General features: G+C 38.2%; 1 protein-coding gene across 3 annotated transcripts in view; it reads left to right on the top strand.

The window, feature by feature from the left end:
* Nucleotides 1-1,490: 1,490 nt before the first annotated feature.
* The window catches only part of ATP10D (ATPase phospholipid transporting 10D (putative)), a 108,772-nt gene continuing 91,938 nt past the window's right edge, over nucleotides 1,491-18,324 (top strand). For all 3 annotated transcript variants that reach the window (XR_006964262.1, XM_047090820.1, XM_047090822.1), the window contains exon 1: nucleotides 1,491-1,699. The gene's annotated coding sequence lies outside the window, so the exon portion shown is untranslated. The remainder of the gene's footprint in view (nucleotides 1,700-18,324) is intronic.

Here is an 18,324-nt window from a genome sequence, read left to right on the forward strand (position 1 = left end):
AACATTTACCTAATTTTTTACTTTACTTTTACTTACAAAATATCACATTTTTAACTTAAATATTACGTCAAATTGTCTCTAATCATTTAAATCTGAGCCAGTGATTCTCACCCTTGTTGCAGATTAGAGTCCCTCAGGGAACTTGAAAGAAAGAAATATGCCGGAGCCCCACCCCTATAGATTCCAGTTTAATTGGGCTGGGTTGAGCCTTGGCATCAAGCTCCCCTGTTGACTCTGAGGTGTAGCTGGTTAGAACCACTGATTTAAGCAATCCAAACAGGCGGCAAATACCAGTGGCCTGCCTGAATTGTCCTGGTATGCATCCTCCCAGGAAGGCCCTTCACAGAGATTATAGCATGGGTGCTGACTGGAGAAACTCTGGGAGGCCCATCTTAAATTTCAAGTCTCCTCAAGAAGGTTGGCTATCAGATAGAAAATGTAATTTTAAGTTTAATCCTAAATCCTGTTAGGGACACTCACACGACTGCAAAAAGTGCTACCAAGGCTAGGAATTTTCAGAGGCCGCGTAAATGCCAGTCTTCTTGAATCAACTGAATTTATTCCCAGGGTTGACTACACTCTATAGAGATTTGCCCTTGCCTGCAGAAGTTGCTTTCCAAGTTCTGCCATCACAGGAAGCCACACCCAGAACTTGTTTCTCCCCTCCGGGAGAGGCACGTTCCCAGTGAATGTAGGAACTTGTTTGGCCTCTCCAGCCTGGTCTGGGAGAGTCTGCAAACCTCCCAAGTGGCTCCATGGGTCTGCCCTGGAGAGCTCTTCCCTGTTAGTGAAACATTTGAAGGATCGTTAGTTTTCTTCACTTTGTCTGCGCATTTGAGCAACAGTTAAGAAAATGTAAGATAGATGTACAAATGAGCTGTGGAGGTTTTGGCTCCTTTTGTTTCAGTGGGATAAAACAATTGGCGGTCAGTGATTATTAGTTTTTAGTCTGAATTATTGCCATTATTGGCTGTCTTTTCCCAAATCCCTTTTTTCCTTTCTCAAAGCAGTTAGTTGGTCAGAAGTTTTGAGGGACCAAATGGGTTGCTGGAATTTATTTAGGAGAAAAATATTTTTGCTTAAAGCCCCAGACCATGGCAGGTATACGGACAAAGTACATTACACTGAGCGAGGCCAAATCAGAATTGTAGTCTTTTTCTCAATTCCTTTCCCAGTTATAAAACAATAACATTAAAAGTTTAGATTTGTTCCTTTTACCCCTCCAAAAAAATAACTGCCAAGCGCTTCAAGTCTGGATAAACGGCCGGGGTGGGGCTGTAAAAGCTCTGGACCACCGGGGCCCGGGCTCTCTACGGGCTGGCAGCTCGGTGCTACAGCTGAGGCCGGGAAGCCAGCCTCCGCCACGCCACGCCCCCCTGCGTCACGGGAGGCGGGGCTGCCGGCGATTGGCTGTTCGCGGAAGCTCTGCTGCTCCGGAGCCAGGCCAGGAGGGCTGGAGGAGCAAGGGGAGGAGGGGGAGGAGGTCGCGGCTTTGGCTCAGGCTTCAGCCGAGCGGTTTGCGTGCTGTCTTCTGAGAAGTGGTTTTTTTTGTTTGTTTTCTTGTTTTTTGTTTCCCCAAAAAGCAAATGGCTGGCAGAGACGCATAACCCGCCTCCACTCTTCGGATTTGTGTTGGGTTTTCTCTTGCACCTTGAGAGTCGTGATCGTCATGCTGTGATGTGTGCGGATGGAGGAATTGGTAAGGGTGAACGTGCGAACTCCTAGGTCTGTTTCCTTGATTTCTGTTTCACTTCTCACCCTGCTCCCCCTTCCCTTCCCCTCTTCCTCTCCCGCTTCCCCAATAATTGCTTTCAGGTTTGATGCAGTGCCTCAAAACTAGACTTTAGGTCTGTTGTTGAACTTAAAAAACAAAACAAAACCAAAACGGAGAGACCCCGTTTTCAGTTACTTGATTTTGATTGCAAAAGAGGAATTATTTTATCTATTCTGAATGCTGGGTTTTGTGAAAAGGTAAATTATGCGCGCACACACTTGTCATCTCATTGTGAAATCCAGCAGTCTAAAGGCAATTTTGGCTTTGTCTCAAGGGTAAGGAAGACAATGGGGGTTGAAGTTGTAACCCAGTAGAAAAGCCGGGTTTATTCCTTAGGAAGGTGTTTGTGTTGGAGTTTGCTCAGAAATGGTTCTAAAGGAGCGCTGCAGAAAAGCCCGCGTTCGTCCCCGCACACATTAACTTTGCAGAACTTAATGGTTTGAGGCATCCTTCCTCTTACGTTATAAAACATAGTCATACTTTCCTATGTACAGCAGAGAGACATCAACTTGGTTAGTGAAACCCTCCAGTTTGGAGAGTCAAGCCTTTCTGCTTTTAAAGGATATATTTAAACTATTCTTAATCATAAGGGCATGCTAACTCAGGTGTTTAGAATGTTATCTCAATAAGACCACAGAGTTTCTTGTTTCTTCTTTTCATGCTAGTTCTTTGCAAGGAGAAACAGTTCTGTAGTCTGAGAGCAAGCTTCTCAGTCTCATCAGCTCTAGAAGATTGATCCACAAGAATGGGGGCTCTTTGTCTACCAACTGATTGCTGTACTAGAAAAGTAACTATAGAGGAGAGAGTAATTTTTATATTGGGCTAGGTCAAATATCTGAAGAGTGCCATCATAAAAAAAAAATCTTTGGCTTAAGAACAGGTGCGTGACCTATGATTGTTGTAACACTGTAAACTCCTTCAGTGCCCCAGTGTGAGTCCTCACTCCACTCTACCCCAAGGAGTAATGTCTACTCCTTCTGGACTCTCTTCTGTTCTCATTACAAATACATATTACATACTTATTATATTGGGATGATTTGTTTTTATGAAAATGTGGTCATACTACATATATTGAAAAGCAAATTGGCAACATTCAAAAAGTTTTAGGGAGTTAAAAAAAATAACACTAGCTGCTAATTTTTTAAATAGTTATTTATTTGAGAGAGAGAAAAAAAACACGAGTGGGGGAGGGGCAAAGAGAGGGGGAGACAGAGAAATTGGAAGCAAGCTCCCCACTGTCAGCTCAGAGCCCAAAGCGGGGCTTGAACTCACCACGATGAGATCATGACCTGAGCCAAAGTTGGAGGCTTAGCGGACTGAGCCACCAAGGTGCCCCAGCACTAGCTGCTAATTTAACATTTGTTAAATTGTATACATAAATGGATAATCTACGCAGTCTAAAACCGGATTTCGGGAATGCTTGACCTTTGGATGGCAAGAATCAAATACTTTTTTAATACAATTACTTAATGATTAAATAGAAATTGAATAGGATATTGTTTATTTTGATGTCTGTAAAACGAAGGAAATGACTTATTGGCTAGACAAATAAACTTGTTAGAATCTGTTTTTAAATTCAGAGGTCAAGAATGTTGACATACTGAAGGCTTCAGTACATGTCTCAGTTGTTGTCTGATCTAATTAGACATAGCCTTTTTGATGAAGGAAAATCAAAGAAAATGCTACAAGCAAAATCGCTTGGGAATAGCCCAAACCCAGTGCAATGGTGAAGATACATTGAATAGTTTGTGCTTGCGAGAAGGAGAATCTGTGGATCAACTCTTGGAACAATAGTGTGTGTGCTGTCTCTATTCCTGGTCATAGTTATAGCAGCTGAACAGCTTTTCTTATCACTTAAGAAGAGGTTTGATGTGAATGTACTCTCTTAAAGACGTTATTCCCTTCCTATTACCTTAGATGGATTTCTTTCACTTCAGAAATCATCTTAGCCATAGAAACGACACTTTTCATGGAGCTAGTGCCACCATTAGAGTAAGAAGTAACAGTGACACTAGTTTTGTTAAAGAGTTGTGACTTTCATGGAATCTTCTTTTGTGCTTCTAAATGAAGGGTATGTTCATGCAATGATATAAGCTGATAAAATGAGAGTATGTATTAAAACCTGTAAATCCTTTCAGGCTTTGACTCAGTCATACTGGGTCTAGAAATATATACCAAGGTAATCCTATGAATTTTATATGAAGATTTATAAATATGTTCATTACAGTGAACGTGAATGTAATACGAAAAAGAAGAATAAAGCCTGCAATAGCAAAATACCTAAATTATTGTACTGTATATCTATATTGATGCAATTCAGTTTCCAAAATAGTTTTGAAAAAAATTTCATTACTTAGAAAGTATTCTAAAAAGATAAAATATCATTTACTCACATATTCAGCTCTTACTATATATTAGGCATTGTTCTAAATTAAACATTGGACAAGACTGTTGTACTTCCTGTTTGTATACAAGTTCCTGTTTGTATCAATGGATGTATTCACTGACATATATGAAAAAAAATTGGATTTCTAGGTGGTAGAGTTGTGGCTCTTTGAAAATATTCTTCTTCACATTCCCAAATCTTCTATAGCTACTATTATTTTAATAATCACAAAAATACTGTTTTGAAAAATGTTGCCAAGAGATACCAAAACCGAAATTAAAACTCTGAGGTCTATATTTTATATACTAGTAAACCCTTTTCAAAGGCTATTATAAACTGCAGTGAGACATAAATGAACACCCATGTGAAAAATTATGCCCAATGAAAAATAGACATAAATGGGCAATTCACAGAGGGAAAAAAATGGACTTTTTTAAGGTCAGGAGGAGAGGGATGTTTACTAAGCACACTTTCACACATCACATCAGTAAACTTGGAAAGCAAATTAAAATGTGTGAAGTTGTTGGGAAGGAAGACTTTTTAATGATATGGAAATATGTTTAGGATAGGAGGAATGAAAAGTTACAGAATCTTACTTTTGAAAAAATCCAGTTTAATGCACAGAAACTACTTTATTGGTGGAGAGTAAACCAAATGGTGATGTTACTTATGTTTGGGTGATGGGATTATGGGTGATTTCTGTTTTTCTCATGGTATTCATCTGTAGTTTCTAAAATTTCTACAGTAAATATATTTTGGTTATCAGGGGAAAAAATTGCTATCCTAATAAATCAGTTTGTTCTAGAGCGAAGAGTACATGGATGATATTCTCTTTGTTTTCTTTCACAAAGCCTGTATAGTCTCAGGGTGTAATTCCGTGTCAAGTGTCATTGTTTCCGGATTATGTTTGATGGTGAGAACATGTGAAATTAAAGGGAAATCTCAAGATAAAACTTATTCTAGTCACATTCACTCTAGTGCCCCCAGCTGTTTTCTGAAATAATAAGCGGTGTTGGACTGATGAAAGCTTTATTCCTATTCATGTCCAGTTGATCACATCTTCTTGGGGCCCAAGCTACTAGGCCTTAATTAAACACTTCTTAATTTCTTTTTCTAAAATCTATTCATTTCATTCAAGGCCTTTATGAATGAGGAAGAGGAGTACATGTCTATATTTCTGTCAGCAACACAAATTTATAAAATTTCAACTCTGTATGTAGGAAAGGTAATAAAAAAATCATAATAGCTTAGTTATGAGAAAGAAGGTCAAAATCAGTTTTAAATTATCCAAAAATTTGGTGAAGTCTTTTTCTTCAAGGTATAGTTTTCATAACTAGCACTATTTAAAAACATTGTCGTTTCCCTTACATGCTATAATGATACACTGAAGGTTATTGTTAAAAATCTTAATTTATAATATCTTTTCTTCACTAAAGTCTTTCCAAGACAGGTGTTCTCATATATTCTCTCTACTTACCTGAGATGCCCTTCAGCTAACAAATCACCATTTCTACCTTGTCAGGTTAGAAAAATGCCTGATTCTGAACTATTATTATACTTAAAAATTTTTTTTTAAATGTTTATTTTTGAGAGACAGAGAGAGAGACAGAGTGCGGGAGGGAGGCACACACAGAATCCAAAGCAGGCTCCAGCCTCTGAGCTGTCAGCACAGAGCCTGATGTGGAGCTCAAACCCATGAACCATGAAATCATGACCTAAGCTGAAGTCTGATGATGCTCAACCAACTGAGCCACCCAGGTGCCCCTGAACTATTATTATACTTTTAAGATTCCTAAACCAAGGACCTAGAGAAAAGTGAAATGTTTTCAGTAGGGCAGTGGTATTTTAAAAAACAATTCTTACTCAGAGTCCTAAGCTGTCTTTTCTCTCTCAAATTGTAACATTTCATTTGAGCTAAGTAATGCAAAAGAGGGTGTATTGTGGTCCCCAGTGCCCAATTAGTCACATTTTTTGCCTGCTTGATTTGGGTCATGGTCCAGATGGATGGGGTGATGGTAGGAGTGTGTGGACAGAGTATGTCCTGTTGAGGAAGCAGTGTTGGTAACAGGCAGAGGACAGGAGGTACAGTGGGGAATATGAGCGTGGTTCCTGCCAGGTTGTTGGGGTGTCCTCGCCAGCCGTTGGTGCTGCTGATGTCACAAATGTGCACTCCGAGATGCCTCTGGAAATCTCTAGTAATCCCACTCCTTGTTAGGTTACTAGTCAACTGTGTTCGGAAGCACATTTTTTTCCTTTTTTCAGTCTAGCCTCCCTGCCTTTTCTCCCCCATTCCAATGTGCTTTCAACTTCTTGCAAAGAAATCCTTTAAATGTCCATATCGTATCACATCCTCTTTTTTTTTAATTTTATTTTTAATTTTTTTAAATTTACATCTAAATTAGTTAGCATATAGTGCAACACTGATTTCAGGAGTAGATTCCTTAGTGCCCCTTACCCATTTCGCCCATCTCTCCTCCCACAACCCCTCCAGTAACCCTCAGTTTGTTCTCCATATTTGAGTCTCTTCTGTTTTGCCCTCCTCCCTGTTTTTATATTATTTTTGTTTCCCTTCCCTTATGTTCATCTGTTTTGTCTCTTAAAGTCCTCATATGAGTGAAGTCATATGGTTTTTGTCTTTCTCTGACTAATTTCACGTAGCATAATACCCTCCAGTTCCATCATGTAGTTGCAAATGGCAAGATTTCTTCTTTTTGATTGCCGAGTAATACTCCATTGTATATATATATATACCACATCTTCTTTTTCCATTCATCCATCGATGGACATTTGGGCTCTTTCCATACTTTGGCTATTGTTGATAGTGCTGCTATAAACATGGGGCTGCATGTGTCCCTTCCAAACAGCACACCTGTATCCCATGGATAAATGCCTAGTAGTGCAATTGCTGGGTCATAGGGTAGTTCTATTTTTAGTTTTTTGAGGAACCTCCATACTGTTTTCCAGAGTGGCTGCACCAGCTTGCATTCCCATCGTATATCCTCTTCATATCTTCGATGATTTCCCATTTCCTTCAAAATAAGTATAAATTTTTCATCTTAGTAAGTAAGGACTTACATGGTCCTAACCTAGATTTCCATCTTTATTTGCCCTCACTCCTTAATGTGTACTTGAAACTCCAGCCATATTGAACTACTCACTGTTACTTAAATGAACACAGGGCTTTTCAGTCTCCTAGCCTTCATTCATAATATTTCTAAAATCTACAAATCTCTCCTGTCATTTCCCAGAGTTCATTTAACATGCCCTCTCTTCCCAGAAGTCTACCCTCCACTCCCTTTCTGTCTTCCAACCTCATGTCATGTCCTCTCCTAAGACTTTCTGTTTTCTAAATTTATACGCTGTATGATTACACTAGTGTTATCTTTTTGTTGTTGTTGTTGAATTGAGTATGTTGACCTGCTCTGGGCACTTTTATTCATTCTCAAAGTACCCAGCACTGTGCCTAAGACAAGGTAAAATAAAGGAACACTAGAAGGTAAGCTCCTAGGAAGCAGAGATTTTTGTCTTTTGTTCCCTGATTTATTTCTGCTGTCTGTAACATTGTTTGGCATATACTCGAAGCTCAGCAAACATTAGTTGAAAGAATGAAGTTATTCAGTATGTTAGACATAGTGCATTATTTAATAAACCTCTTTACAAAACTCTGTGAGGTAGGTGATGATTATTTCTACTTTACAGATATGGAAACTGAGACTCAGGAGCTAAGAGCTTGTGCTAAGTGGCAGACTGTCAATCTGAGCATCAGTGACACTTGAACTTGTTAGAGCTTGTGTTTTTCTACTAGCTGCAGATTGTTGCTGCACTTATTGCTGGTTTGAAAACAGCTAATTATATCATCACTTCTTGTTCAAGATGAATGTGCTTTAAAGGGTCAGTAGCATTGTGTTGATTGTTGGAGTTGACCATTTATTATGAATTCATTTTATAATCCCATTGAATATCATTAATTTCTTTTCAATACCGTTTACAGCTTTCATCTGTCCTTTATTGGTGTTTATATGCTCTACCTTGTAATATAGGCGTAAACGACAATTTATTGTATTAATTTTATTTTTCTGAAATGTTTATTTTGAGAGAGACAGAACTGAGCAGGGGAAGGGCAGAGAGAGAGAGAGAGAGAGAGAGAGAGAGAAGGAGAGAGACAGAATCCCAAGCAGGCTCCCCGCTGCCAGCACAGTCTTATGTGGGGCTCGATCCCATGGACCGTGAGATCAGCCAACACCAAGAGCAGGATGCCCAGCCAACTGAGCCACCCAGGTACCCCAAAGACAATTTAAATATACATGTCAAGACAATTAAAATTCAGGTATACCTCACTTTATTGTACTTGAACTTATCATGCTTCTCAGATGCTGAATTTTTTACAAATGGAAGGTTTATGGCAGTCCTGTGTCGAACAAGTCTGTCAGTGCCATTTTTCTAATAGCATTTGCTCATTTCATGTCTCTGTGTCACATTTTAGTAATTCTTGCCATATTTAAAACTTGTTCATTATTATAATATTTCATTACTATTGTATTTGTTATGGCGATCAGTGATCAGTAGTTTCTGGAGATGGAATCTACTGGCGAAGATGCTGTGAAGATAATTGAAATGGCAACAAAGGATTTAGAATATTACATACACTTAGTTGATAAAGCAGTGGCAGAGTTTGAGAGGATTGATTCTAATTTTGAAAGAAGCCCTTCTTTGGGCAAAATGTTGACAAATAGCATTGCGTGCTACAGAGAAACATTTGTGAAAGGAAGAGTCAGTCGATACAGCAAATGTCATTGTTATATTAAGAAATTGCCACAGTCACTTTAACCTTCAGCCACTACTGCCCTGATCAGTCAGCAGCCATCAACATTGAGGCAAGACCCTCGACCAGCAAAAAGATGACAGCTTGGCTGGAAACTCAGATAATGGTTAGCATAATTTTAGCAATAAATCAGTTTTTAATTAAGACAGGCATTAAGGTATGTACATTGTTTATTTAAGGTATTTACATTCTCTTTGAGACATAATGCTATTTTGTACTTAATGGACTACAGTGTAATAAAAACGTAACTTTTGAATACACTGAGAAATCAAAAAATTCATTGGCTTACTGTACTGTAGCGTGTGGAACCAAACTGGAATATCTCCAAGGTATACCTGTAGTTGATGTATGTGATCTGTGCGTTCATTACATTAAGTCATGTGCTGAAGTCATTTTTAGCCATTGTAAACTAATACTTCTCTGAAATACTTGTAACATATTTTAAGTCACCCAGCACTTCCAGGAGTGAATCTTTAAATAGTTTTTAGAAATTAATTAAATCTCATCCATTATACTGAAATCTCCTTTCTACAGTTCAGCTAAAGAAATGCCTGTCTTCATATATCCAGTGATACCATATACTTTTAAAGGAAACTATGACTTAAAATTTTAGTCTTTTTTTAAAAAAAAGTTTATTTATTTTGAGAGAGGAGCGGGAGAGGGGGAGAGAGGGAGGGGAGAGAATCCCAAGCAGGATTCATGCTGCCAGCATAGGGCCCCATGTGGGGCTCGATCCTACAAGCTGTGAGATCATGACCTGAGTCAAAATCAAGAGTCAGATGCCCAATGAACTGAGCCACCCAGACACCCCAAATTTTAGTCTTTGTTGTGTTTATTTAGTTTGTATTTATAACTCAAGTTAATAGTCTGCAAAAAACCTTTGGAAAACAATTTAATGTAGTCAATTAACTTAACCTTTAGTTTTATAAGTATATACCATCTTTCAGAGTTAAATTCTTTCCATTTTAGCTACAAATAACTCCCTTCCCTATCCATTAATTTTTTCTCTTATTCCTCATTCTTTTATTTTCTTTGCCTTGATAAAAGTTTCTGTGGTTACACATCCAGAAAATATTCCATTTCTTGTGTATAAAAGAGTAGTTTCACTAATTATTTGAACGACAGTAACATATACACTATTGGGCTAGAAATGATTAGTTGCATAAAAATATTTAGTCATAGTGAATCTATGGAGAAAATATATTTATAAATTATAAATAAGTTTTTCCAGAGCAGATTTGAGCTGCCTAGGTCAATGATTTTCAGATTCTGGTACCCAGAATTGGCATCACTTAAACTTGTTAGAAATACAAATTCTCAGGCCCCACTGCAAACCTTTTGAATCTGAAACTGGAGAGTGTGTGTGTGTGTGTGTGTTTGTGTGTGTGCGCGCGTGCGCGTGCATGCGTGTGCACGTGCATGCACAGGGGAAGAAGCCATGTTTTCACAAATTTCAGGTGATTCTGATCTGTGATAGTTTGAGAATACAGGCTTAGGGTAAGATCCTTAATGAGCAGGCCATAGTCACTGGGTTTTGGTGGACAGGTGCCTGGTCTAGTTTAAAAGGTCTCTGAAAAAGACAATTCCATGGACTCCTGTGTGCCATTTCAAATACTTGTGTGCTACTTGTGAGCTAGCTTCAAAAGTTATAATTAAACATTTTTGTGTTTCATAAGACAAAAAGAGGGGGACATTTTTCTCATCCTTTGATCTTGGGTATATTTTTGGAGGATGATTAAAGAAAGCAAATATGAATCCTTATGACTCTCAGTAGGGAGTTTGTGCCTAGGGAATCAAGATTTCTTACCAGAGGTCCTGAGTGTCTTTGTGGAGGTGAGGAATGATATAGGTACCTACTTTGATCATTAAAGTTGTAATTAATTAATTATATATAGAGTCTCCACATAAAAGTATTTTCATAGTGCATCTTTACAGGCTGTATTCTTTTATTTTTTATTTTTTTTACGTTTATATATTTTGAGAGCGAGAGCAAGCCTGGGGAGGGGTGGGGTAGAGAGAGAGGCAGAGAATCCCAAGTAGGCTCCGTGCCATCAGCACAGACCCCGATGTGGGGCTTGAACCCACAAATCATGAGATTATGACCTGAGCCAAAACCAAGACTTGGACGCTCAACCGACTGAGCCACCAGGCACCCCATCCCTGATCTTAAATGTAGAAGCAAAACATTAACTTACTTGTATGCTTTTCTCTACCATAAGCATTTGGGTTTGTGATTAAAGTTGGGACATGTTTTGTGGGATTAGTTTTAGAATAGTTTTTCACTGAAATGAAGATATATTTTCTAATGATAAAGTGAGTATATATTTTCATGGATATGGACAGTTACAAAACATATTTAAAAGTTATCTATTAATATACTACCTCAAAATAACCAGTGTTTATGTTTTAAAAATATTTTATTCCAAATTTATGTATATAAAGAGTGTATGTGTATGTATATATATATATATATTCATTCCACTTGAGTTCATAGTGATATACAGGTATAAATAATGGATTAAAATCTTATAAACTTATAAAACCTTATAAACTTCAAAAATTCATTTGAATATTTTTTAAATATTATATTTCCATTTAGATACACCACAATTTAACAATTTCTCTTTTTCTCGGCATTTGAATTAGTGCCCTTTTCCAGTGCTGAGTTGATCATCTTTCTACTCAGGGCCGAGGACGATGAGCATTTTAAGGCGTATTACCTCTTGGCTCCAGAGAAGTGAAAAAGTGGGCTAGATTACCCCAGAACTGTATGAAAGCTTGCTTTCATTGAGCATTATGAATAAAGAAATTCTTTGCTACATTCAGTGCAAAAAATACTCTGTTTTAATTGCTTTTTTAAGGTTACTGGTGAAGTTGGAAATACTTTTTTCCTATGTATTTGCAGTTTGTCAGTGTCTACGTGTTTGTTCATGCCCTTCTAGCAAATATTTAAACCAGAAGTGAATAATTTTTTATATTGCTTTTATAAAATATCAAAGTAAAAAGTAGGCCATTGTGAGTGCTAATAGGAAAATTTCATTTTCATTAGGATGAAAATGAAATAAGGCAGAGCTCACAAATTAGCTGTGAAAATTTTAAGGTAGATACAAAAGTGAATAAATCTTAGTAATTTTAAACATAGGGTAAGCACACTATCATACAAAATTTTAGCAGGCATAAAATCTTGTAGTCAAACTATGACTTAAATAACTTACGACATATTTATAAGTGTGCAATTTAGGAATTAATAAAAACCTACCTATATATGAATGAGTAATTAAACGGTAGTGGAGAGGATGGCTGGATTATTTTATGTGACTGCCACTAACTTGATGTATAATAATGGGTGAGTCAGTGTCTCTGAACCTCAGTTTTCTTGTGTATGAAGTATTTAGTTGGATATTTAAGATCTTTTCTAGCTTTAAATTATGAATTTTTTAAGTTGCTAAGTCTTATCACCTTTAAATGCTTTTCCTACTTAGTGAAATGTTGCCATCAAATGATTAATAAGTGCTCCATAATAGTAAGAATAGCTGCCACTTACTGATCTGGATTTGACCCCATGATTGCCTGAAAAGCTCTTTTTTCCACTCTGCTACTTTCCTCTCTCTTGAACAAATGTGATGGCTTGCTCTAGACGTGTATTCAGCAGTAGCATTATTGGCATTTTAGGCCAATAATTCTTTGTTGTCGTAGGGGCTGTCCTGTGATTATAGTGGCATCCACGGCACCTATCCATTAGCACCCCCTCAGTTGTGACAACTGAAAATGCTTCCCGATACTGCAAATGTCCCCTGGGGAGGCAAAATTGTTCCTAGTTGAGAACCCCTAGTTTAATGCAACCTAAGTCATCAATAGGACAAATATAATTATCTCAAGCAGAGGTAAGTGGCTTTAGGTCGTCTTGGATTATAGAAAACAAGGTAGAATAGACCAAATAGGATCCCATCATTCAGTAATACTTATTGCACACTTATTGATCGCTTGACCTTTATCTTCTTGAGATTTTTCTTCTTTGGAGAACACTCATTTCTGGGATGCATAGTATATGACCATGAACCTTATTAGAGATTAGTTAATTTATTTAAAATATTTATTTAAAATACTTATTTAATTTATTTAAAAATATTCATTGGGGCGCCTGGGCGTCTGACTTTGTCTCAAGTCATGATCTCATGGTCCATAGGTTCGAGCCCTGCATCGGGCTCTGTGCTGACAGCTTGGAGCCTGGAGCCTGCTTTGGATTCTGTGTCTCCCTCTCTCTCTGCCCCTCCCCTGCTCATGCTCTGTCTCTCTCTGTCACAAAAATAAATAAACATTAACAATTTTTTTTTTAATATTCATTGAGTACTTGTCATGTGGTAGGCATTGTCTGGTTATTGGTTCAAACTGTAAATAGGATGGTCTTAATGGGGAAGCAGCTATTAAATAATTACAGTTCATTCCCCTCTTTCTTACTAACAGTCTTTTACAGCATGTATTTAGAATCACAATCCAGTGTGTTTATTATGTTTTACACACACAGCTTGTCACATAGAGCTAGAATTTGTTGTCCTTTGTGTGATGAATAAAGATACCACGCCATGAAATTTGTGTTCTGCTGTTTAGGAAGGTATTTTGGCTCTTGTTTTCAAAATGGGCACTTATCTGGGTGCTAGCTTCATATCAACTTACTTGTTTATTGATTAGGTTAGTGTTTTAATGTTCTTTGTATTTACCACTCTGAAACCTGGCCATAAACATGTCAAGGTTTGTCTCATGGAGGTTAATCTCTGAAGTATTTCAGGGAATGAGGGAATCTCATAAGTTCATGCCTGATCCCTCTTCTGGGCTCTTTGTTCCTTGAGGGCAGGAATCATGGAATTTACATAGGACTTTTCATTACTGTGGTTGCAGTCCAGGAAAAGTGCCAGACTGGCACAGGGAACCCTTGGTGCCTGTTTATTAAACAGATAGAAGGAAAAGTGATCTCTGAACAGTGAAAATAGATATCACTAAATAAGCCATAAGTTTCTGTGTTCTGCTTCCTGAAGACCATTGAGGTCATTATTAATTCAATATTTAAGCATATTGATTTTCTAAGAGAGTTGGGAGTATGAGTTAAATTTTGATAAAGTCGGATATTTGGGCATCCAAGGGAGAAACCTATAAAGTCAGACATGAGCATTCAAAACAAGGAGGCCTTCAACTACTGAAAGAGAACCTATGGATGTGTTTCCAAATATCCTGAAGGTGTCACTATATAGAACACTTTGCTGTAATGGTGCTTAGAACATTGGAACTGAATTCTCAGAAGAAAATTTATTTAAACTGTGTAATATATAGGAAAATTCATTTATTTATTTTTGTTTTATTAAAACATTTTTTTAATGTTTATTTTTGAGAGAGAGAGAGAAAGAGAGAGAGAGCACAGACAGGGGAGGGACAGAGAGAGGGAGACAGAATCCAAAGCAGGCTCCAGGCTCTGAGCTGTCAGCACAGAGCCCGATGCGAGGCTTGAACCCACGAACCGTGAGATCATGACCTGAGCCAAAGTCGGATGGTTAACTGACTGAGCCACCCAGGCACCCCTATTTTATTTTTTTTAAGTACAATGTTGTGAAAGCATGATTCTTCTTTGACAAAGTTGAATTGTTCAGTATAAATCCTGGGAAGCACTAACATGAACAAGGAAAAAATAAAGACAATCTGGAAGGGAATACAGTTTCTGAATACCAGATGTTACATAACAGAGGGAAAAACCATAAGTCTGTGTAGGATCAAACCTTGATTATCCAAAGTAGTGGTATATAAGAATGCACATAAATTCCAAAATAGTAATCAAGAAACAATTTATATTTAATTTTAAAAGGCAGTCACACACAGGGACTACACACACACACACACACAACACACACACACACACACACACACACACACACACACTTATACTCCCCTGGTTTTAACACTCTTCACACTTCATCCTATTGGTTTGTTTCCCCACTTTGTGTTTTTTCTAATTTTATTTTTTTAATTTTTTATTTAGTTATTTTTTTTAATATAATTTATTGTCAAGTTAGCTAACATACAGTGTATACAGTGTGTGCTCCTGGCTTTGGGAATCGATTCCCATGATTTATCGCTTACATACAACACTCAGCGCTCATGCCAACAAGTGCTGTTCTCAATGCCCATAACCCATTCCCCCTACCCCCAGCCCCCATCAACCCTCAGTTTTCTCTCTGTATTTAAGAGTCTCTTATGGTTTGCCTCCCTCTCTGTTTGAAACTATTTTTTTCCCCCTTCCCTTCCCACATGGTCTTCTGTTAAGTTTCTCAAATACCACATATGAGTGAAACATACGATATCTGTGTTTCTCTGACTGACTTATTTCACTTAGCATAATACCTTCCGGTTCCATCCACGTTGCTGCAAATGGCATGATTTCATTCTTTCTCATTGCCAAGTAGTATTCCATTGTATATATAAACCACATCTTCTTTATCCATTCATCAGTTGATGGACACTTGAGCTCTTTCCATAATTTGGCTATTGTTGATAGTGCTGCTGTAAACATTGTAGGTACATCAGCACTCCTATATCCTTGGGATAAATTCCTAGTAGTGCTATTCCTAGGTCATAGGGTAGTTCTATTTTTAATTTTTTGAGGAACCTCCACACTGTTTTCCAGAGAGGCTGTAACCAGTTTGCATTCCCACCAACAGTGCAACTGGGTTCCTGTTTCTCCACATCCTTGCCAACGTCTGTTGTTTCGGAGTTGTTGATTTCAGCCACTCTGACTGGTGTGAGGTGGTATCTGAGTGTCATTTTGATTTGTATTTCCTTGATGATGAGCAGCGTTGAGCATCTTTTCAAGTGTCTGTTGGCCATCTGGATGTCTTCTTTGGAAAAGTGTCTATTCGTGTCTTTTGCCCATTTCTTCACTGGATTATTTATTTTTTTGGGTGTTGATCTTGATAAGTTCTTTATAGATTTTGGATACTAACCCTTTACCCAATAGGTCATTTGCACATGTCTTCTCCCATTCCTTTGGTTGCTTTTTAGTTATGCTGATTGTTCCTTTTGCTGTGCAGAAGCTTTTTATCTTGATGAGGTCCCAGTAGTTGATTTTTGTTTTTGTTTCCCTTGCCTCTGGAGACATGTTGAGTACAAAGTTGCTGTAGCTGAGGTCAAAGAGGTTGCTGCCTGTTTTGTCCTCTAGGGCTTTGATGGTTTCCTGTCTTACATTTAGGTCTTTCATCCGTTTTGAGTTTATTTGTGTATGGTGTAAGAGAGTAGTCCAGTTTCATTCTTTTACATGTTGCTGTTTCATCCCAGATAAAATTGTTTTGGTACTTAAAGGGATAAACCTTAAGCTATGTGAAAAAAAAATAGGTATTCAGAAAACTTCCTCCCTGAGAGTTTCACAACAAAGAAATTCAAATACCTGAGTAATTTTTAAAAATACGGTCTCTTTGTTTTATTTACCTTTTTATGTCTACCTGTTGCAGAGTCTTGTTAGTGGTCATTTTAGGGTTACATGCTATAAATCTAAATCTGAAACTCTAATAACTTTAGCATGCACAATAAAAGATACAATGAGATCATGGAATAACTTATATACCTTATGGAAATGGTGTATACAAGATTGTCACAGATATTCCTCTTTTTGCTAAGTATGAGAGGTGGTACCTGATTCTTATGTTCGTTCCACAGATATGCATTGAAATCTACTCTGTGCCTGGTACTTTGCAGGACTAGTCTGTATGAGTGAACAAAAAAGATAGAAATCCCTCCTCTAATGGAGAGGAGAGACAAGTGCTAAAATACAAAAATAATTTTATGATGTTGGAAATTGATGCAAAAGTTCTATGAAAAATAAAACTGGGAAGGAGAACAGGGATGGCTGAGGTGAGCCTGTGGCAGGTGGCATGAAGGAGGGGAGGAGCAATAGATTGGAGAGGACTGTGGCACCTGGGTGGCTCAGTCAGTTAAACATCTGGTTTTTGATATTGGCTCCGGTTAGGATCTTCCATTGGGGAGTTTTAGCCCCACGTCGGGCTCTGTGCTGGCAGCATGGAGTCCGCTTGGGATTCTGTCTCTCTCTCCCTCCCTCCCTCCTTCTCTCTCTCTCTCTCTCTGCCCCTCCCCTGCTCATCTGTGCTCTGTCTCTCAAACACTAAAAAAATAGAGTGGAGAGGAGTTTGGGAGGCAGATACACGTGATGCTGCCAGCTATTGTCATAATTAAGATGAGAGCCTCTAGAGAGTTTTAAATTGTGGAAAATTCAGGATGTAACTTAGGGTTTAACGGGACTAGATGGTAGTGGTAGAGGTGATGCCATGTGGTGAGATTCTGGATTCAGCTGAATTTGCTGACTGACTATATGTGGGTTTTGAGGAAAGGACCGGACCCCAGGCTGAGGATCCGGAAGGATGGAGCTGCCATCAACTGATAGGGCTAATCTGCAGAGGAGGCAGAAGAGCACAGTTCTGTACATGTTACCATCTAGAGAGGGGCTGCCTCGTTGGCAGGCAGTTATAGGAGTCTGGAGTTTGGGGGAAGAGGTCTGAGCTGGAGGGCAGTTACATGGGGGGAACCTGTAGAAGTTCTGGTTTGATGGCCCTGGTTTCTCAGTACAGTAGAAACAAGGTCATCAGCAGGAAGAATGTTAGGAGGGAGATATGGAAAGTTAGAGGAGAAGGTATGAAACAGTTGTCTATGAAAGTGGGAAAGTGAAGAGTTTGCAAATGCTGTGTGATTACCATCAGCAGGTGTGGCTGGCTGGTGGTCCATGGTCAGTAATTTAAAGTGACACCAGTGAGGGATGTTACACGTTTCTCTCTGACACTTTCAACTTGGAGGTACTAACTAGAACAGAGTATAACAGGGATCTGGATATAACTGATTTGAATAGAACTAGGATAAGAGTTTTGCCAAGAGAGGAAAGAAGAGCTAAGGGGTAGAGAGACTACAGAAGGAAATGATAACAGGGTTGACCACGAAATTGAATTTGGATGAGCAGGGAAGTGAGGCCATGCACGAAGGAGCAACAGTGAAAGACCGCAGTTTAGCTGCTTACAGGTCCCTGTGGGGGCAGATGATACTGAAGTCAGGTTAAAAATGAATCATTTAAAAGCAAATTTTATTTGTGTGTACTGAGTCACGTTTCAAACATATGTAAAGATTGTTCTATTGAATGCATCAATAGAATGTTTTAAAATTAAATACGAATATTTGAACTTGTTAACTTTAGTTTTTCAAATGAAGTGTGTCTTTAGTTCTTTTTTTTTCCCTAAACGACATAAGTTCAGATTTTTTATACTCATCGTCTTCTTTCTTCCAACCCTCATGTTCTTTGGA

The sequence above is a fragment of the Lynx rufus genome, unplaced genomic scaffold (genome assembly GCF_022079265.1).
Source record: "Lynx rufus isolate CCGP_SWC_20201006 ecotype Redwood Valley unplaced genomic scaffold, mLynRuf1.p SCAF_3, whole genome shotgun sequence".
Lineage (NCBI taxonomy): Eukaryota > Metazoa > Chordata > Mammalia > Carnivora > Felidae > Lynx > Lynx rufus.